At 36.7% G+C, this 21519-nt stretch overlaps 1 protein-coding gene and 1 long non-coding RNA gene across 2 annotated transcripts in view; both read left to right on the top strand.

Annotated features, from left to right (window-relative positions):
• Positions 1-21519, top strand: part of LOC114276196 (F-box protein CPR1-like) — a 113864-nt gene that overhangs the window by 67527 nt on the left and 24818 nt on the right. The window lies entirely within an intron of this gene.
• LOC145796682 (uncharacterized) lies at positions 4238-6075 on the top strand. The gene is made up of 2 exons (XR_014337175.1): positions 4238-4444; positions 5784-6075. It is a non-coding gene; the product is annotated as an uncharacterized LOC145796682 (long non-coding RNA).

Raw genomic sequence — 21519 nt, 5'->3', positions numbered from 1 at the left:
GACCAAAATATTTAGTCAGGAAAGTTTTTCGGCGACTAAAATCATAGGAAAAAATGAGATTACGTGCTCCTTCCTTGACCTCTGTAAGAAAAATCAAAAGTCAGTGATCATCCCCGACCTAAGTAGATCGGGAGGACTCTCTAATAATCAAGTCAGTATACTGATCGATCATGATATGAAATTAGTATTTAGTGTATTTAATGGGTTTCTTTGGGTTACCTTGGTTTGTTCTTGGTGTTTTACATGCTTCTTTTTTTTATAACTTTTTGGCTTTCATCTTGATTGTACGTTCTTATTTTGATCGGAGGGCCCTACTTTTATCATAGGCCAGTTGAGCTAGTTGCCCACTTGCTTTTGCTGCTGATTGTTGGATTCAATCCTATTGGATAGCTGGAATGTTTGTCAGGCATTAGTGGCCAACTTGCTTTTCATTGTGATCTTTGGACGGGTTAGATCGGACGACTCTCCCTTCCACTAGCCCCAATTTATGTCTCAGTGCACTTGACAATTATTCTCATCTGTTTGAGTGGGTTTCAATCTAAAAGTCCTCTCTGTAACGCCCTCAAAATAATAACATTAAACCCATCAATATAAACATACATTTATATACAAACGATCCACATTTCCTCAATTCATCAGAGTACTTCATTATAAAAGTATTACACGTTAACAACAAAAGTAAATGCCCTACGGGCTTACAGCTTTCCAAGTTAACACTTGGTTACAAAAGAGAGTATTGACTCGGTTACACATTAAGCCCTTGGCTTGAATTTTACATGTAATACATCAAAAGGAAAATAAGGCAACAAAAGTACGTTTGCCCCTAGCCTCTCAAGCTATGTCCTCAGAGATGGAATGCTACCTGTACCTGAAAATGATGTTCCCATATAGGGTGAGCCACAGCCCAGTAGAGATATACTAAACCAACTATGAACAATGATTAAAAGATTAGCAACTGACAGATGGTCGATACTTACACTTCCATTTACATCTTATTTCAATTCCATGACAACCAAGTCTACGTTACAATTCACTTTTCATTTCTTGTTCAACTTTGGGTTTGAAAACAGGGCTCAGTACTCTGGCCAAAACATTTTGATGAGATTATAGTTCATCACTAGAACATTTTCAAAATTCACGGTGGATACACATTTTGGTGTTGTATCAATAACACATAAACTACTTCCACACTTCACAAACGATGATGATATACATTTTAGTGCTATATCAAATCAAACAAACTTTTCAATAGATAAGCATATGAGCTATATCACTACTACAACAGATAAGCATATGAGCTATATCAACATTCCAATAGATAAGCATATGAGCTATATCAATACCACAACAGATAAGCATATTACACATCAACAGATAAGCATATTAGTTGTATCCACACTTCACTAGACAAGCATATGAGCTGTATCTACACTTCACAAAGATAAGCATATGAGCTGTATCTTCACTTCTCCAGACAAGCATATGAGCTGTGTCTACGGAGTTCATCCCCCATCTCCTCCCAATCCTATCCGGTTTAGAGGTACATCCCCCATCTTCCCCTAAACCGCGGAGTACATCCCCCATCTCCTCCTCTATACAAGCAATGCATATAAACACAGAATCATATACACATCGATCAATACATAAAGTTAATGTATTCTATCAACCGTCTACACATAATGCATATAAACACATTGGTCATATACACAATCACTCAATACATAAAGTTAATGTATTCTATCAACCGTCATACTCTATGACACAACCAATTGATTAGTTTTAGTTTGCCTAATCAACATGCATTGTCTACAACAATCAACACTACCCTCCACCGGTAGCCCAAAGCAATTATTTCAAAGCAGGAAATAAATGCACAAATGGATAATATATCAACATTACAACTAGATGAACAATAAAAGATTCGTCTACACTCTTTAATCTCATACATTCCCAATTTCAACATTCTCAATTCAATTCCTCGCTTTCTTCAATTAATTATATGCATTAATTAATTAAACCAATTAGGGCAAATTACCATAATTCACAAAACAACCCTAAGGTTCCCTTTCCATCAATGTCCCAACATTAATCTCATTTCTCTATGCCTAACATGCATATAGGTTTATATATTTAAAACCCCAACTTTTGTAAAATTACACAAAGGCCCAAACTTTCTCAACATTTCCCAACAACCCCCCAACATATCAAAATGCCAAAATTTAAAGACAAAGTTCATAAGATGGAGTAGGTTATCCCTACCTCGGATGATGGGGCTCAACGAAGGAGACGAAGAAACGGAAATGCTCCAAATCCCGAAATTTTCAGATTAAAAGATAGCCCTCGACGATCAACACAACTTTTGTAAAGGCCCAAGGTGAGAAAACAACTCCTACTAGATCAATCCTAAGAGAGAAGTTAGGGTTTTAGTGAGAGAAGCTCTCAAAATACCTTTTTGGAAAAGTAAGAGAGAGAAAAGATGTTAAAAAGTGAACAAAAAGGTCGGATCTCGGCTTTATATAAAAGTCGCCCCGCTCGAGCGGCAAAATCCCCGCTCGAGCGTCACTCACAGATCCCCGCTCGCTATTTCAAGAGTAATGCTAGAGGTCCAAGGAGTTCTACCAAATATCTCACATAGGTGTGGGACCTACACCATGTGAGTCCTATTATGAAGCATGGGTACGGGTTCGGGTATGAGTACTGGTACTAGTACAGCTACAATACGGGTACGTCGATACGATAAAATCCAAAAAAGGTAGGGTATGAGTACGGCTTGGTATGCTTGTAAAAAAATACTTATTTTTAATTTAGAGTAATGAAAAAATTAATTAAATGGTTTAATTTGATAAGATCCAACCTATAATTAACATATAATGCCAAAAGTAAAGGTATAAATCAAAATTAAATGTCAATATATTAAATAACTTACAAACCATAGTTTAATTTTAAAATCATGCTAAGTATAAAACTAAAAATAAAAAAGAAGTCTAGTGAAAGGAGTTTTATCTTTGTAGTAGAAGAAAATATTGTTTTCAACTGAGATACGGTACGGCTTGAGTATATACCAGGTACATCTGGCTACGCCAAAAATTAAGAAGAAAAAATTTGGATATGTATTTCGTGTACCCGGTACGTATGTAAAAGTACCATACGCCAGTAAGTTTAAAATCTCTTACATTTTTGTTATTCCAAAGATCTACCTTTTCGAAGGATATCTTTGTCCTTAATTATCTCTATGTGCTTGAGTCGGATCTCATTCAAGTTGATATTTCTTTTAGGCCTAATACGTTTTTGGGCTTTTACCTTCTTTGAACTTAAATGTCCTTAAATGTCTAGGTGGGGCGTGTGGCTTTGTTTGGTGCAGCTTTCGAAAGTTGATTTCACCCCTTAGTTTGAGTGTGGTGTTCGGTTAGAGTTTTTAAAAATTAATTCCACACCCACTTTGAAAACACGTCTACTCGGTCATTCTCCCGGACGTCCCCTGGACGTCCAGAATAGTGTTTTTTTTTGGCACCTGTTATTTTTTATATTTTAAATAAAAAATATTTTCAGAATTTTTTAAATTTTTTAATGAGTTCTGAATAGAATTTTTGGTTATGTGTTTGGTTATAGGTTATAAGTTATAAGTTTTTGAATCAAATATCATATGTCACATCAAAAATTTCAAACTCAATTCAAAACTCATAACCAAACAAATTTTCAACACTCAAATCATAATTCCAAAACTCATAAACTCAAAATACAACTCTATTCTCTAATCATAATTCTAAAACTCTACCAAACGCTATCATATTTTTTTCCTCCGCATTAATTATAGTATTTATTTTATAGAAAAAGAATTTAAAATATTTGTTTTAGTGGTATTGCAGTGTCTTTACCAATGATAACAAAACAAGGTTTCCCTCTCTTTTTTTTTTTCGTTTTTTTCCCCCTCTATCTTTCTATTTTGGGCAAATTACATATACACCCCTCCAGGTTTGGTTAAATTACAGATACCCCTGAGGTTTCGGAAATTACATCCCGCCCCCTGAGGTTTGTATTTTCATAACAATTTACCCCCTGAGGTTTATATTTCATAACAAATTACCCCCTAATTTCTTATGCAAATATAGCATTCAGGGGGAATTCGTAATTTCTCAAACCTCAGGGGGGTATCTGTAATTTTGTCAAACCTGGAGGGGTGTATATGTAATTTGCCCTTCTATTTTCCCCGTAACCAAACCCAACATATATTTAGGGTTTTATAAATCGCACGCATCTGGTGCAAGGTTTTAGAGGGTTTAAGGAGAGAACATCCATACTCTGGTCCCTCCTCTAAAACTTAGATCAAAGAACAATAACAGCAAGAACAAATGTCAGATCACATTCCTCAAGAGATATGGATCGATGTCCTTATGAGACTCCCAATCGAAACTCTTATTCGATGCATCAGTGTATCCAAATCATGGTACTCTCTCATCACTACCCCTACTTTCATTTCCCAACACCTCAATCGAACAACTGTTGCAAACAATGATCTCTTTCTTGTTAGGAACTACTCTGACAACTCAAAGAAAGAACACTATTCATTACACTTCGATAACCACACCTTCGATGCATACAAAACCCTAGATTTTCCATTCATGACCCCGAATCACTATTTTAGGGTAATTGGGTGTTCCAATGGGTTGTTATGCTTGTCTGATGATCAATTCTGTTATAATCACACCATGATTTTGCGGAATCCATCCATTAGGAAGTATGTGAACCTTCTGTGGCCTCATGTCATCTTTAATTCGCATGGTCCATTTATGCGTTCTATTGGGTTTAGCTTCAATGTTGCCAATAATGATTACAAAGTGGTCAGGGTTGTGCATCTCCAAGAGCCTTAGGGGTACAAGGCTCCACCCGAGGTTGAGATTTATGAGCTAAGCACAAGCTCTTGGAGAAGTGTTAATCCTATGGGCTTTCCTTATGTTGTTGGTGAACGTAGTTTGCAGGCTTTTCTCAATGGGGCTGTCCTTTGGGTTGGGCATTATCTGAATAAGTTGGGTGGTCCTTCTGGTGGTTTGATTGTGCCATTTGATATAGGTAATGAGTTATTTGGTGTGATCATGGTGCCAGAGGGTTTATCTTTTCTGACTTTACAGATCCGTGTTACCGTGCTTGAAGAATGTCTTTCTGTGATTCATTTTACTTGGTCTTTGTATGGTGATATGTGTTGCGTTTAGGCGATGAAACAATATGGTGTACCTGAATCTTGGACCAAACAAATCACTGTTGATCTTAAAGAAGGCTTGCGAGGAGTGTTTGGATTCAAAAAGAACGGTGAGGCATTAATGAAGAAAATAACTTCGTACCGAGAAATTGACACTTTGGTTTCATATGACCCCAAAAGTGAACAAGTGAAAAATCTCAGAGTCACTGGAAGTCTAATCTCATTCTATGTGGATAATTTCGTGGAGACTCTAGTCTCACTGGACCTAGTAAATGGAGAATTTGGAAGGCATCCCAAATTGTGGATAGAAGAAGATGCTGAAGGGGAAATGGAAAATTGAGGAAGAGCATGAAGAACAAGCCAGATACATTCCTCTTAAATTATTGTCCTTATATTGACATAGTCATACTCAAATGTCAAAGCTTGTCATTGCATGAATATTTCCTCAATTAAATGTTAATATGTTGCTAATTTGTTTTTACTATTAGTTGTTTCTTATTTATCATCTCTTCCAAAGGACTATTATAGTGTTAACTATGACATTATGTAAATGTCTTATATGACAAAGACATTTTTTTTCCCATGTCAGGTTGTGGCTGAGTCAAAGGATCAAACTGATGAAAGAGGCAAACTGTGAAGCCCTTCAAAGTACCATAATGCAATATTTAGCTTTTAGTTGTTTACCTATCTCTCTACTTTATGGATATAATATCTTTTTTATGTAGTTAACACCTTACCTAATTAAGATGTATATTCTCTAATGTACTTTTTTGAGCGATGTGGGTGATAGTTCTCCCCAAGTATCTAATTTGGAAGGAACTGATTATGTTTATTCGATGACTTCTTTTATGCAATTCTTAACGTATCAAATTCTCTTCTATTATTATTTTTCATGCCAAATTGCTATTATATATCTTCGTGTGGGGTGCTTTGTAATTGTGAATGGAATTGACATTGACATGGTGGCATCTTTCAAGCTGAGCTTTAGATGATCTTAAACAGGAAATCTGAGGCTGGTACGAAGGAGATTGATCTTACTTGATAGCTCCAATTTATAATATTTCTGCAGTATCTATTGTCGATAGTTTCTTGGTTGACAAAATTGAGTAAAGAACAGGGGAGAAGGATTTCTGAATTTATCTACGAAGTTGCATTATTATCCAACAAATCTACCGTAATTTATATAACATATTTAGATTATTCATACACGCTAGCCTGTAAATGCTCTGTTTTTGCCTCTCTTTTCTTGCAGGAGAAGTGTTAATCTAAACGATTGTAGAGAAACACCATTTTCTTGTTACTTATATTATTTTTCTTCATTTTTCCCATTCTCTACATCTTTATGATTTCTATATGAATAAGCACTTTATTTCTGTTACTCATAACAGAAAGAAAGCATGCTTGATTAGTTACTATTCTTATGCAGGCAATTAGGGTTCTTTTTCTTTTTATGTTTAATTGATTTTAGCATGAATGCATTCTTGGAACTGTCCCAAGCTAGCTGTAAATAAAACAAACTATTATGTTACTCTGTTACAAGTACCAAAACTAGCAACAAATGACAACAGGTCATTTTATTTTCTTTTTTGATCCTCAATGGAACTTACATTCTCACATAAATGTAGAGTATGGAATTATGGATCATATTAACATCAATGGAATCTCACGATGTCTTAAAAAGTGATAATTGGAACCATAAGTTATCATTTCCCGTTATATAGATTTTTTTATTATTTATGTTGTTATATTGGGGCTTTAATTTGTTGTGCACATATATATTATTTGTTGCATGTCATGTACATATGGGCATAATGGAATAGTGATGGTAGTAGCAATTTGTGAAGCATGGAATGCTTCTCTTTTCTCTGAGGGCAATGTGAACTGACGGATTTGGTGAATTATTATATGTCATTTATAATATTATGATCCTTTTTGTTGGGTAAGCTTACTACCCTTAGCCCAACTACCTATTTATATCATCATTGTTTTGTTTTCATAACTGTCATTTCTACATTAAGTAGTAAACGTAATTTATGAACCAGGGATATTGAGTAGAGGCCGACCTTTTGGTCATGCAAAATGGGTGCCTTATGTGTCATCTTGTACCTTCGCTCAATATCTAGCTCTTTGGTGACATAAAACGGTGCCTTATATTGGAGTCATTTTGAGGATTTGGGTTACAAAAAACAAATGTCCACTTTGCCAATTAGATCTCTGATTTAATAGTTAATAGCTTTGTGGGAAATTGCATTTGTTGGCATTGGAAATAAAAGACTATAACTATGAATCATTGATGTTTGTTTGTGGCTTCCATATTATATCTTCAAGTCCCTTAGTTTGAGACTCTCGACCCTCAAAAAACAATAAAAATAAATGACTTTTGGACGATCTTGTTAGTGGGAGTGGGATACAAACCACTTATGGTGGTTCATAAAAACAAATACAAGAGAGAGGATTTATAATCTAAAAATAGATTTATTTCACTCAAATATTTAGAGTACACAAAAGAGGATAAACAAACTCTTACTCTCTAACTCTCTTCTTTCTCCCACACTCTGATCTCTACCATACATAGGCTATTTATAGATAAACCAAACAATGTAAAACCATTAAATGCAAATGCAGCTAAGGCTATAAATTTCAAATGGTTGCAGCCAGCCATTGTTGAAAAACTTGATTTTAACCTCCATGCTTCTATTCTTAGCTAGGCCGGTGGAAAAGAAAGACTTTCATTATAGGTTGGTGGTGAAGCAAGATTACTTCACAACATCCCCCCTTAATCTTGATTCTCCATGCTGTTTCATCCCAAGCATCATCTTCATTCTGTTGAACAGATCATTTTTCAATGGCTTCATGAAAAGATATGCAAGTTGATCTTGAGATTTGCAAGGAAATAATGCCACCTCTTTATTTTTCACATGCTCTCGGATGAAATGATAGTGGGTGTCAATATGCTTACTTATTTCATGATAAACTAGGTTCTTTGCTAATGCAATTGCCGAGCGATTATCAACATAGATCTCAATAGGATTTTCTTGTGGAAATCCTAAATGCTTCAGCACATTTCTTAACCAAATTGCATGGCACACAGTTGAGTTGGCTGCAACTTACTCAACTTTGCAAGTTAACAGTGTCACAATAGCTTGCTTCTTGGATGACCAAGTGAACATAAAGAAAGCGAACCCAGTAGTACTTTTTTGTTCATCTGAGTCACGTCCCCAGTCACTATCTAAATAGCCGACAAGACTGAAATTATCAGTCGATTTATAAAATAAACCATCATTGATTGTATATTTGATGTAGCGAAGAATCCTCTTTGCTACATAAAAGTGTGACTGATCTGGTGTTTCCATATATCTGCTAATCAGTTCTACTCCATAGAGTATGTCTGGCCTGGTGCAGGTAAGATAGCGAAGACTTCCAACTAAGCTCTTGAAATAAGTTGGATCCACATCACTCGCCTTTGTACCTTTTTTGAGCTCCACTCCACTGTCTATAGGAGTGTTCACAGGATTGCAATTCTCCATTCCATATCTCTTTAGAATTTCCTTGGCATAGTCACTTTGGGAAATAAAAATTCCATCTTTTCTTTGTGCCACTTCAATGCCGAGAAAATGAGCCATCAACCCAATATCTGTCATTTCAAATTCTTGGACCATGCTTCTTTTAAATTCTTTGAACATGATTGGATTGTTTGCGGTGAAAATTAGATCATCAACATAAAGACAAGCAAGCAACATGCTTCTATCAGCTTCTTTCTTCAAATATAGTGTGTGCTCATCTGGGCATTTTTCAAAACCATTGTCATGAAAATACTGATCAATTCTAGTATTCCCCGCTTGCAGAGCTTGCTTCAATCCATAAAGCACTTTCTTCAATTTGTACTATAACGCCCTAAAAATAATATAATAAATCCAATTGTTATGCAATAGATATAACAGAAATAAAATACTTTCATTCATTAGAGTTTGTTTATAAAAGCGTAACATACAGTCAAATGCCCTATAGGCTTACATCTTCTCAAGCCATTGCTTGGTTACACAAAAGTGAGCACAACTCATTACAAATAAAGCCCTTGGCTATACATATAACAAAACACAACAAATAAGCTCTTGCTTCCCACAAGTTCCCCCATGTTATTGCCTTGGCAGAAGCATATCACCTACACCTGAAAATGATTATCCCATATAGGGTAAGCCATAGACCAGTAGAAATAATCTAGCACAATATATGAGATTTAGCAAAGGTATAAGTACCACGTGCATAAACAATGTCAGCACTAAAACATCCACCAATTTGCGTATTCATATGATAGTAAGTTTAAACCTTAATCCAGTTTCCTTCAATTCATTTTCAGTTCATCTATACTTCTCAATTCATGAGTCAAGACCATTATCTTTCAATTCATTTCCAATTCATTTAATTCTTCTCAATTCATGCGTTAAATCCATATTCTTTCAACAACCAAATTGAGACTACAACTCAATGGTTTTTCCCAATCATACAAAATACACATAAACTCTTTAATCTGCCATTTTACGAATATTTCATCCGCGGGAATTGGCACCCATATATATATATATATAAGATTTTGGGACTTTTACCCAAGACACTCTGGCCAACTTATTTTCAATAGAGTTCATCCCCTTTCTCCTCCTCAAACAAACGTACATATACAATGCATTTATAAACATAATCACATATGGAGTACATCCCCTTTCTCCTCCCAAACATGCATACATATACAATGCATTGATAAACGTAATCATACGTATGGAGTATATCCCTTTTCTCCTCCTAAACAAGCATACATATACAATGTATATAAAACGTGGTCATATTCAATGACACCAACAATGGATTAGTTTTAAATCACCTAATCCTCATGCAATTTCTACAACAATCATAGCTATCCTACACCGATAGCCCAATACAATTATTTCTAAAGAGATATTTAATCTCAAGATAAATAGTTTATTCAAAACTTCCAAAGGTATGAGATAATACATATCCAATTCCACAATTTTTATCAATGATCATCCAATTTCACATTTTCAATATCAATTCCAATTGTTTATACAAAATAATAATTTAATCAAATTAGGGCAAAATCCCCATTTTTCCAAATATCAACCCAAATACCAAAATTGAACTATTTTGGCACAACATGATCTTGTATTCAAACCCCAAACCCATTTATTTCATATTCATCAAAAACCCCTCTTTTCATTTCATACCCAAACCCTAGGTTTGTACCATCTTCTCCCAAATCTCATCATCTATACACAATAACAAACAACTAAGTTAAAAACCATATTAGAGTGTAGAAAATCCCTACCTCAAGTGTAGAAGACCCAACAACAAAGAAGAACTTCAAAGATGATGAAACTAACTTCTACTTGGATCAAAATGAAGCTCTTGAAGCACTCTACCTTTTTCTCAAAGACACTAGGGTGATGAGATCCTTAGATCTAGGTGTATTTATAGAGAGAAGTCGAATTTTAGAGAGAGAAGGAGCTGATTTAGGGTTTTTGAGTGAAAAGAAATCAAAAAGTGAAGTAAAACTGCACTGCTGTGAACTGATATACGCCAGGCTTGCTCGAGCGAAGGAATTGTTGCTCGAGCGACTAGACACAATAAGTCGCTTTGCTTGAGCGCAAGAAACGTCGCGTGAGCTCAAAATACATAGCTTCAGAAGTTTTTCAGACGCACACCGTCGCTCGAGCGCAAGAAGCCTTGCTTGAATGAGGGACACTACCCTGCAAAAATGCTGGGAGTTCACAAAGCTCGCTCGAGTGCAAGAAGCCTTGCTCGAGCGAAAAGGCAAATTTCTGGACAACAATAACTTGAACAACTTGCAACCAACCTGTTCCAAACATGCCCAAGACATTCCAAAACTCAAACTCAAAAGATAAAAGGAGGAAAAGACATAAATAATAATATTAAACAACGAGGCCCAAGTCCAGAATACAACAAAGGTCAGGTCAAAACCAGAATCGCTATATGTACACTTTGTCTTTATGCCCATTATGAACATACCCCGAAGGTTGTTCAATATAGATTTTCTTCAAGAAAACCATTAAAAAATGCAGATTTTACATCAAGTTGATAGATCTGCCAATTGTGCTGGGCAGCCAAAGAAACCATTAGCCTAATAGTCTCCGACCAGGCAACTGGAGCAAACACCTCTCCATAATCAATTCCAGCGCCCTGCTTGTAGCCTTTTGCCACTAATCTTGCCTTGAAGCGTTGCACTTCGCCTTGCGTATTTTTCTTTGTCTTGTATACCCATTTCACTCCAATGGGTTTGTGCCCCTCTAGTAGACTGTAAGCTTCCATGTGTCATTTTTCTCAATGGCATGAATTTCTTCATCCATTGCTTTCTTCCATTTATCTTCTTGGATGGCTTCTGAGAAAGTAAGTGGATCACTATCTGCAAGTAGGCAGAACAAATTCAGATATTCTCCTTCTATAGCTTTATATATCTCCTGCAAATTTCTCATTGGTCTTGGTTGTTTGAAAAAACTATCATCTGATGATGATGATGCATCACTTCTATGAGAAACTGACGATCTAGATGCAGGTATTTTATGTAGAGGAGTTTGTGGCTCATCTTGAACTCTTGGAGCTTCAACTGACACTTCTAATGTTCCATCTTCAATCATAAGCTCCACATCTTTAATAGCTTCATCTTGATTCTAATTCTAAACTTCTTCTTCTTCAAAGATCACATCTCTATTCATGATCACCTTCTGGGTGATAGGATTGTGTAACTTGTATCCCATTGTTCTATCACTATATCCAACAAGGATACATTTCTCTCCCTTTGTCATCAAGCTCGGTTCTTCTTGCTTCAGGAATCTTTGTGTATGCAACATAACCAAATACTCTGAGATGGTTGACACTCGGCTTGAATGAGCTCCAAGATTCTTCTGGAGTCATGGAGCAAAGACTCTTAGTTGGACATCTGTTCAACAGATACATAGCACATGATACGGCTTCTGCCCAAAATTGTCTAGGCAGTCCCTTTCCTTTCAACATGCTCCTTGCCATATCTAAGATTGTGCGATTCTTCCTTTCAGCAACACCATTCAATTGTGGCATATAGGATGGTGTTGTTTGATGCTTGATGCCATGCTCTTTGCAATAATTCTCGAAAGCGTCTGATATATACTCTCCTCCTTGATCTGATCGCAACATCTTAATATAGTAGCCACTTTGTTTCTCAGCAAAAGCTTTGAATTCTTTGAAGATGTTGAATACCTCTGACTTGTTTTTGAGGAAGTACACCCATGTCTTCCTGTTGTAGTCATCAATGAATGTAAAAAAGTATCTATTCTGTCCATTTGATACTAGTTTCAATGGACCACACACATCGGTGTGTACTAGCTACAACGGTTTTGAGGCTTTCCAATTCACTTCTTTGGCAAAGAAAAGCTTGTTCTATGATGCTTGCCAACAATACAACTTTCATAAACTTCATTAGTATGAGCAATATGAGGGAGCCCTTTCACCATATTCTTGCCTGACAACAACTTCAAGCTTCCAAAGTTGAGATGTCCAAACTTCAAATACCATAGCCAGTCTTTGTCTTTGATGATGGCACTTAAACATTTCGCAGCATCATGTTGGATGTTCAATGCAAACATCCGATTCTTGGACATTCTCACCCAAGTGATCAAATTACCATAATTGTCTTTGATGGTAAGATGACAATCTTTCATGCTGATGTCCTATCCTTTCTCTAGGAGCTGTCCCATACTGAAAATGTTGTTCTTCATGGCAAGAACATAATAAACATTGGAGATGTAATCGTGATCTCCATTCTTGAGTTTGATCAAAATGTTGCCTCTTCCTTTCATTGGAGTCTTTGAAGAATCACCAAATGAGACTTGTGCTTGTACAATGTCATTAAGCTCAACGAGCAACTCTCTTTTGCCACACATGTGATTACTGGCTCCTAAATCTAGATACCAAACATTGTTTTGGTTTTCAGTATCTCCATGGTGGACAAACAGGACTGTAGGTCCACTTTTGTTTTTTTCCTGCTCGGCAAAATTTACTTGCTCTCTGGCTTCTGTTGTTGCTCTACTTCGGTATTCATTGTTGTAATACCCGAGCTTGTGGCAATGGTAGCACTGAACATTGCTTTTGTCAAATCTTGGTCGGTTGTTGTAACCATCTCCTCTTCCTCTTGCTCTTCCTCTTGAAGCAAACTGTGGTTGACTTTTTTCTTCTCTAGCTGGACCTCTTCCGCCTCTTCCTCAAAAACCATAACTTCGGTTATTATAACCACGGCCTCTTCCTCGGCATCTTTGTGATGTTCCCCCTTGCACGTTTCTGTCATCTCCAAAGGATAGCTTTGATTAAAAAGCTTTCTCTAGAGAACTTGAGGAAGTCTTCTTGTTGATCCTTTGTTCATGAATCTCAAATGTGCCCATCAACTCATCGGTGGTCATGGCACTGAGATCCTTGGACTCTTCTATCGATATAACCACGTGCTTGAATTTGGGATTGAGTGATAGTAGAATATTCTCTATCACTTGAAGAGATTCCATCTTCTCTCCATATCTTCTGATCTGATTAACAATGGTCAATGTTTTGTTGAAGTACTCAGAAATTGAGTCATTTTCATTCATGTGCAGCATCTCGAATTCGCCACGTAACACCTGGGGTCGAACTTTGATCGGCTTATCAATTCCACGGTGTGAATTGTGAAGAATACTCCATGCCTCTTTAGAGGTTGCTGCTGCTGAAATCTTCTCAAAGCTTGACTCATCAATGCCTTGATAGAGTAGATACAAGGCCTTTTTAGCTCTCTTCCTTGAATCTTTTAACGCCGTCTTCTGAGTTTCATTTAAATTTCCTTCATCTTAGAGAGTAGCTGGCTCGTCATATCCTCGATCCACTAACTCTCAGAAATCTTGTGAGGCTAGTAGGACTTGTATTTGAATACTCCAATTTTCATAGTTCTCTTTGCTAAGTTTTGGAAACTGGGGCTGAAAAAAATTATTTGTGTTGGCTATTGGTTGACTTCCTGCAAATTTTTAGGATGTAATTTGCAAATTCTGATCATACTGATGTGTCTGAAATATTCCAAATAGTTGGAAAAAACTATTGGATCACAAAAAACGGACTTCAAACGGCTTAGATCTAGCCAAAATAGTTGGATGGTTCAGATCGGCGAAATCTGAAACTTTTGAGAAGCACCAATAATTTCTCTGGATTGGCTGATGTCAGCGTAAGGTTAGTTGCTTGGTAGCATGGCTCAGCTCGATCAGTACCTTGGCAATGCGACTCCTCTCTACGGCTTGGCTCGGCTCTAATGGCTTGGTAAAAAAGATAATTAGAACTGCTGCTGGCGAGTTTCAAACTCCCGCCCTATGTAATTTAGAAGCAAGAGTAAACCACTTTTCCCAGCAGCTCCCTTGTGCTTTATATCTTAAGTTATGTTATTTAACGTAGCGATTGTTTACTGTGTCTGAGTCGTCTTCTTCCTCTGGTTTGCAAGTGCGACGTGTAGTGCACGTCTCGGTGCGTGAAAACGGCGTTAACTGGCGCGTATGGAGCATGATACCTCCTCTTGGCTCAGTTTTCGACGCGGATTTTTGCAGTGTGATCATCTCGATGAGACCTACACACGGGTGTAATCAAAAATTGATTTTAATAACCTTGATTTTTGGGCAAGTTTTGAACCAATGCTCTGTTCTTGAAAATTTTGTAGAATGTCTGAAAATTCAAGCTACATTCGGCTCTAATACCACTGTTGGTGGGAGTGGGGTGCAAATCATTTGTGGTGGTTCACAAAAACAAATACAAGAGAGATGATTTATAATCTAAAAATAGATTTTATTTTACTCAAATATTTAGAGTACACTGAAGAGGATAAACCAACTCTTACTCTCTAACTCTCTTTTTTCTCCTACACTCTGATCTCTACCATACATAGGCTATTTATAGATAAACTAGACAATGTAAAACCATTAAATGCAAATGCAGCTAAGGCTATGAATTTCAAGCAATTGTAGCCAGTCATTGCTGAAAAACTTGATTTCAGCCTCCATGCTTCTATTCTTAGCTAGGCCGGTGGAAAATAAAGACTTTCATTATAGGTTGGCAGTGAAGCAAGATTACTTCACAACAAATCTCACTCATACATTCATAATTAACGTATGCTATTTTTTTTATGGTAAGTCGCACAATTAAGATTTTCCATGCATAGACACAACCATAAGTTTTGTTGTGAGGAAGACAATATGATTGCCACAGTGCAATTACCAAAATACCCCTAGCGACTAATTTGGTTTTTCAAACTTTAAAATAACATAACTTTTTAATTAGATTTCTGTGTTGATAAAATTGGAATTTTTGGAATCTTAATCTATGTTAAAATATGAAATTTTAAAGGAAGAAAATCGTAGATATTCACTATTTGATTGTTATAAAATTGGATTTGTTGAAAGCTTGTTGATCTATGTCGAAAATTAAATTGGGAGAATTACAAATCAATTCTTTCAATTAATTACTAATACATGGAAAATTTTATTATTTTAATTATTAAAATTTGTATAATTTATCATTAATTTATATTTCTTTTAACAAAAATATACGAAGTTGTTATTTTTCCTACTAAATTACGGGAAAAACGCATAGTGAAATTTTGTTGTTCTCAAATATGAAATTTTAGTGTGCACCCACAATTTTATACTTATGTTTTGGTAATAAGTTAAAATAGTCAAAAAGTTAAAAAATTATTATAAAAATGTTTACTATTTTCTCTACTTTTCTGCATATCTTTTTGTAAAAGTTAAAAATCAACTAAAGGAAACAATTCCCAAATGAGAATTTTCTTTTAGTATACTCACACCGATCACGACATTTTCTCAATTTTCATATATAATTCTTTATGATTTTAAATGTAAAATTTAAATAAACAACATCCAAAACAAAAATATTTTTGGACATTCATAACTATATATATTTAACATGTATTTGAAATAGTTTTTAAAAACTCAATTCAGGTACACACCCTCAAAAGAGTGTGTACCATATATAAGTTATGACATTTATCGTGTTGATTATCACAAATGCCATAATCAAATCTTTTCTAGTCATAATTTTAAAAAATTGATGAGTTATGACCAAATAGCTATAATCAAAGACTTTTCGAATCATAATCAAAATAATAATCATAATAGGTTATAATAACTACTATCATAATGAGTCATAACTAACACCCCCAATGAGTTATAACCAAAAACCTTTAGTGATTTTTTTTTTTAACATAAAAAAATTATGTCAAACTTTTTCTTCTCAAATATTTGTAGTTGAAAATATTTAAAATGTTTTTTTTATATTTGTTTTAGTGAATTTTTTCAAAATTTTCAATTTTCAAAAATTTATAAAAGAACCAGAAAATTAATTTTCTTTTTAGAAAACCTTTATTTATATATGGGCGAATTACACTAACAGTCCATGTAGTTAAAGTTTTGCATCACTTTGATCCTTAACTTTTTAATTGTAATACATTTGATCATGAATTTTGAATCTTGTTTCAAACAAGAACAATCAAAAATGTTTTCTTTGCAAGCAGTTCATTTCAAGGGCAAAATCGTCATACAACTTATTTTGTATTGGTTAACTTATATGTTGTTTGAAATGTAATGGCCAGTTTTTAATAAATAATGTTGGAACTTTCTTTATTGTAAAGTTCTGTTTGATTTGATTTTCAAAATCTATTTTCAAAATTTTTTTCTAAGAAACTAAAAAATAAATTGGTGAAAAAAAAAAATTAAAAACACATTATTTTTATATAATTTTATGTTTTGGGAGGATAGAATAATTATTTTATTGTGAGTGTAAAAAATAATTATTTCATTTCATTCTACCTAAATCAATGGCATTCCACCTCCATTTCAATCAATCAAACATTATTTGAGATTATTATCTAAAAATAAGATTATTCTTCAAGGTGTAGACACCCCATTTTTGGCCGTCCTAAAGACTTGGACGCCATCGATTGAGTGCTCGATGATTGGGCATGCTTGCGCTCGTTTGGAGTCCCCGGGGTTGTCGGCTGCGCGCCTTGCCTCTGATTCTCTAAACTTTCTTGGTTTTGTGCTTATTCTAAGCTAACCCTTGGTTCCCCCCTTTTGCCTGGAGGGAGAAGTAGGGGTGTAGACCACTTTTCTCCCCTACCAGCCAGTTTTCTCCCCTGTAGACCACTTTTCTTCCCTGTAGACGACTTTTGGTGGTTGGTCAGCTAGGCTGGGTGGTCGGTCGACTAGCCTAAGTGGTCTATAGCCTACCACCACCTTCTCCTCTCTTTGTAGACCCTTTTTCTCCCCTGCTAGCCAGCTTTTTCCCTTGTCGACCACCTATGTAACGCCCTCAAAATAATACATAAAATCCATCTCTTTAGACATACATTGATACAAAGAAACCAACCATATTTCCATTAATCAGAGTAGTTCTTACAAAAGTATTACATGTTAACAACAAAGCAAATGCCCTACGGGCTTACAGCTTTCCAAGTCAACACTTGGTAACAAAGAGAAGAGTGCTAACTCAATACATATTAAGCCCTTGGCTTGAATTTACATGTAATACATCAAAAGAAAGCAAACAACAAAAGCAGTCTGTCTGCCTCTAGCCTCCCAAGCTATGTCCTTGGAGGTGGCATGCTACCTGTACCTGAAAATGATGTCCCATAAAGGGTGAGCCACAGCCCAGCAGAAATACGCTAAACCAGCTATGAACAATGACTAAAAGATTAGCAGTTGATAGATGGTCAACACCGATACACTCACTTATATCACATTCTGGTTTCATGACATTTAAGTCCATGTTACATTTCATTTCTCATTTCTTTTTCAACTTTGAGTTTGAAAACAAGGCTCAAAACTTAGCCAAATGACTTGATGAGAATAAGACTCATTTTTTAAAACACTTTCAAAATTCATGATGGATATACATTTTGATGCTGTATCAATAACACATAACCCACTTCCATACTATACGAACGATACAAATTTTGGCGCTGTATCAACATAACATAGAAACACTTCTATACTTCACAATTGATAACGATATACATTTTAGTGCTATATCAAATCAATTTAAACACTTCCATAATCAACACTTGATACACATTGTAGTGCTGTATCAATATCACACGAAATCCGGTTTAGAGGTCCATCCCCCATCTTCCAATAAACCGTGGAGTACATCCCCCATCTCCTCCCACACAATACAATGTATAGAAACAATTATCATATACGAATTCAATCAATCAATACACATTTTAGTACTGTATTGTACTGACCACCATATTCAATGGCTTACTTAATTGATTAGTTTTAGTTTGCCTAATCATCATGCATTGTCTACAACAATCAAGACTATCCTCCACCGATAGCCCAAAGCAGTTATTTCTAAATCGAAAATAAATGCACCAAATGGATATATTATCAACATTTTACCTGGGTGAGCGATTAAATGAATCCAACCACACCCGTTAATCCCATAATCTTTTCAATTTGAATACTCTCAATTCAATTCTTCATTTCTCAAAATTAATTATACAAATTAATTTATCCAACTAATTAAGGCATTCTCCCATAATTAACATAACAACCCTAAGGTTCCACTTTCATCCATAGTTCATCATCTATATCATTTCTCTATGCCAAGCATGCATATAGGTTTAATTATAAATAAAACCCCATCTTTTGTAAAATTACACAAAGACCCAAACTTTCTCAAAATTACCCAACAACCCCCAACATGTTAAAATGCTAAAATTTAAAGACAAAGCTCATAAAGAGGAGTAGGGTATCCCTACCTCGAAGTTAGAGCTCAAACGGAGAAGTTAAAGAAAGTGAAAATGCTCCAAACACCACGATTCTCGGATCAAAACGAAGCCCTCGACGATCAACATACTTTTTACAAAGGCCGGAGGATAGGGAGACACACTAACTAGATCAAACCCTAGAGAGAAGGGAGATCCTAGAGAGAGAAGCTCTCAAAAGTGTTTTTAGAAAAGTAAGAGAGAGAGAGGAAGTGTAAAGAATGATTCAAAAATGCCCAGCTACCCTCTGTTATACGACATTCCCGCTCGAGCGGAAAACACAACGCTCGAGCGTCAAGAACAAAGAACTAGGTCCGATCGAGCGTAAGAATTCTAGCTCAAGTGCTAAGACACGAAGACAAAACACACCCGCTCGAGCGCGAAAGACCAGTCCGCTCGAGCGTAGATTTTCATCTCCCAGAACTTTCACCAACGAGGTACTACCTGCTCGAGCGCCAACAATCTCGCTCGAGCACAAGAAACCCGCTCGAGCGTAGAAAACACACCTACAGAAGTTTTGCAGGGACTCGAAATGCTGGAAGGGTGTAAACCCCGCTCGAGCATAAAATGACCCGCTCGAGCGGACCACTCAAAAACTGGGCAACAGCAATGGGAGCCAAGGCTCTACCAACCTGTAACAACCAAGCCCAACACATCCTAAAATTCAAAGAAATGGATTTAAAAGATGACAACAGGGTATACAACCACTAACATCACAAAACCAAAGTCTGGAAAACAACATATACGAAAAGGAAAAACCGGGATCGTTATAACCTTCCCCCCTTAAAGAATTTCGTCCCCGAAATTAAATACAAGTTTATCAAAAACAAGTTTCCTCTATTCCCAAAAATATTACAACATAATGTTAAACAATCCGACCCGTTACCGGTCAATCCCATCTCTTTTCAAGAGGCATATCACATTATACATAACACCCTGCATTATCAACATGCATTCCTTTAAAATTTACCAGCTTCAACTCATTTTCCACAATTCCATAATACATGCAACATTAACATCATGCTTGCATTTCCACAATACATTTAACACATACAAGATGTTAAAACAAACTTCCAGTTTTAAGGCAAGTTCTACAACATTTCCATAACCCAAAACATCACTATGTTTTACAACTTAAGACATATACAATGCTCTTAAGGCCCAATAATATTACAAAATCTCAATACATAATTATACATCAACAAACAAGTCCGGATAATTCTCACGGACATCCGCCTCACGTTCCCAAGTGGCTTCCTTCACTCCGTGATGTTTCCACAAAACCTTTACCAAGGGAATGGTCTTGCCTCGCAAGACTTGATCCCTCCTATCCAAGACCCGAACCAGTCTCTCCTCATACGAGGCATCCTCATCAACCTCTAAGTCGGTCCAATCCAATACATGGGATGGGTCCGGGTCGTACGTCCAAAGCATACTCACATGAAACACGTCATGAACTCCGGACAACTGCGGCGGCAAAGCTAAGCGATAGGCAACCTCGCCAATCCTCTCAAGGATCTCAAAAGGGCCAATAAACCGAGGGACAACTTCCCACTCTTCCCAAACCTCATCAATCCCCGCCTAGGTGATATCATCAGAAAGACATGATCACCCACCTCGAATACCAAAGGTCACCTCCTACGGTTGGCATAAGATTTCTGACGACTTTGGGCTGTAACAAGCCTCCTACGGATAAGCTCAACTTTCTCCATTGTTTCCCTTACCAACTCCGAACCCAACAAAGGTGCATCACCCACCTCGGCCCAACAAACTGGAGACCTACACAGTCGGCCATACATGGCCTCAAACGGTGCCATACCGATGCTGGACTGAAAACTGTTGTTGTAGGCAAACTCCACCAAGGGCAAGTGCCTCTCCCACGTCCCACTAAAGTCAAGGACACAACCTCGAAACATATCCTCAAGGATCTAAATAGTACGCTCGGACTGCCCGTCAGTCTGAGGATGATAAGCCGTACTAAAGGTCAACTTAGTGCCCAAGGCACTCTGCAAACTCTGCCACAACCTAGCAGTAAAACGAGGATCTCTATCTGAGATGATCGTCACTGGGACCCCGTGCAATCTAACTATGTCCCGAATATACAAGTCGGCGAGATGATCTACCGAATCTCTCACGCGTATAGGGATGAAGTGCGCCGACTTAGTCAACCGGTCTACAACCACCCAAATGGCATCACTACCCCGCTAAGTCCTCGGAAGACCTACAACGAAGTCCATAGTGACATGCTCCCACTTCCACTCGGCAATAGGCAAGGGTTGCAACAAACCCACTGGCCTCTGATGCTCGGCCTTCACTTACTGGCAAGTAAGACACTTCAATACGAAAACAGTCACATCTCTCTTCATACCCCGCCACCAAAACTGGCGACCCAAATCCCCATACATCTTAGTGCCTCCCGGATGCACCGCAAGGCGCGAATGATGGAACTCTCGGAGTACTTCCTCTCGACAAGACT

Source organism: Camellia sinensis, chromosome 8 (assembly GCF_055761805.1).
Source record: "Camellia sinensis isolate YWXY chromosome 8, ASM5576180v1, whole genome shotgun sequence".
NCBI classification, from domain to species: domain Eukaryota; kingdom Viridiplantae; phylum Streptophyta; class Magnoliopsida; order Ericales; family Theaceae; genus Camellia; species Camellia sinensis.
The sequence above is the reverse complement of the archived record's forward strand: the minus strand, read 5'-3'. Positions and strand labels throughout refer to the sequence as shown.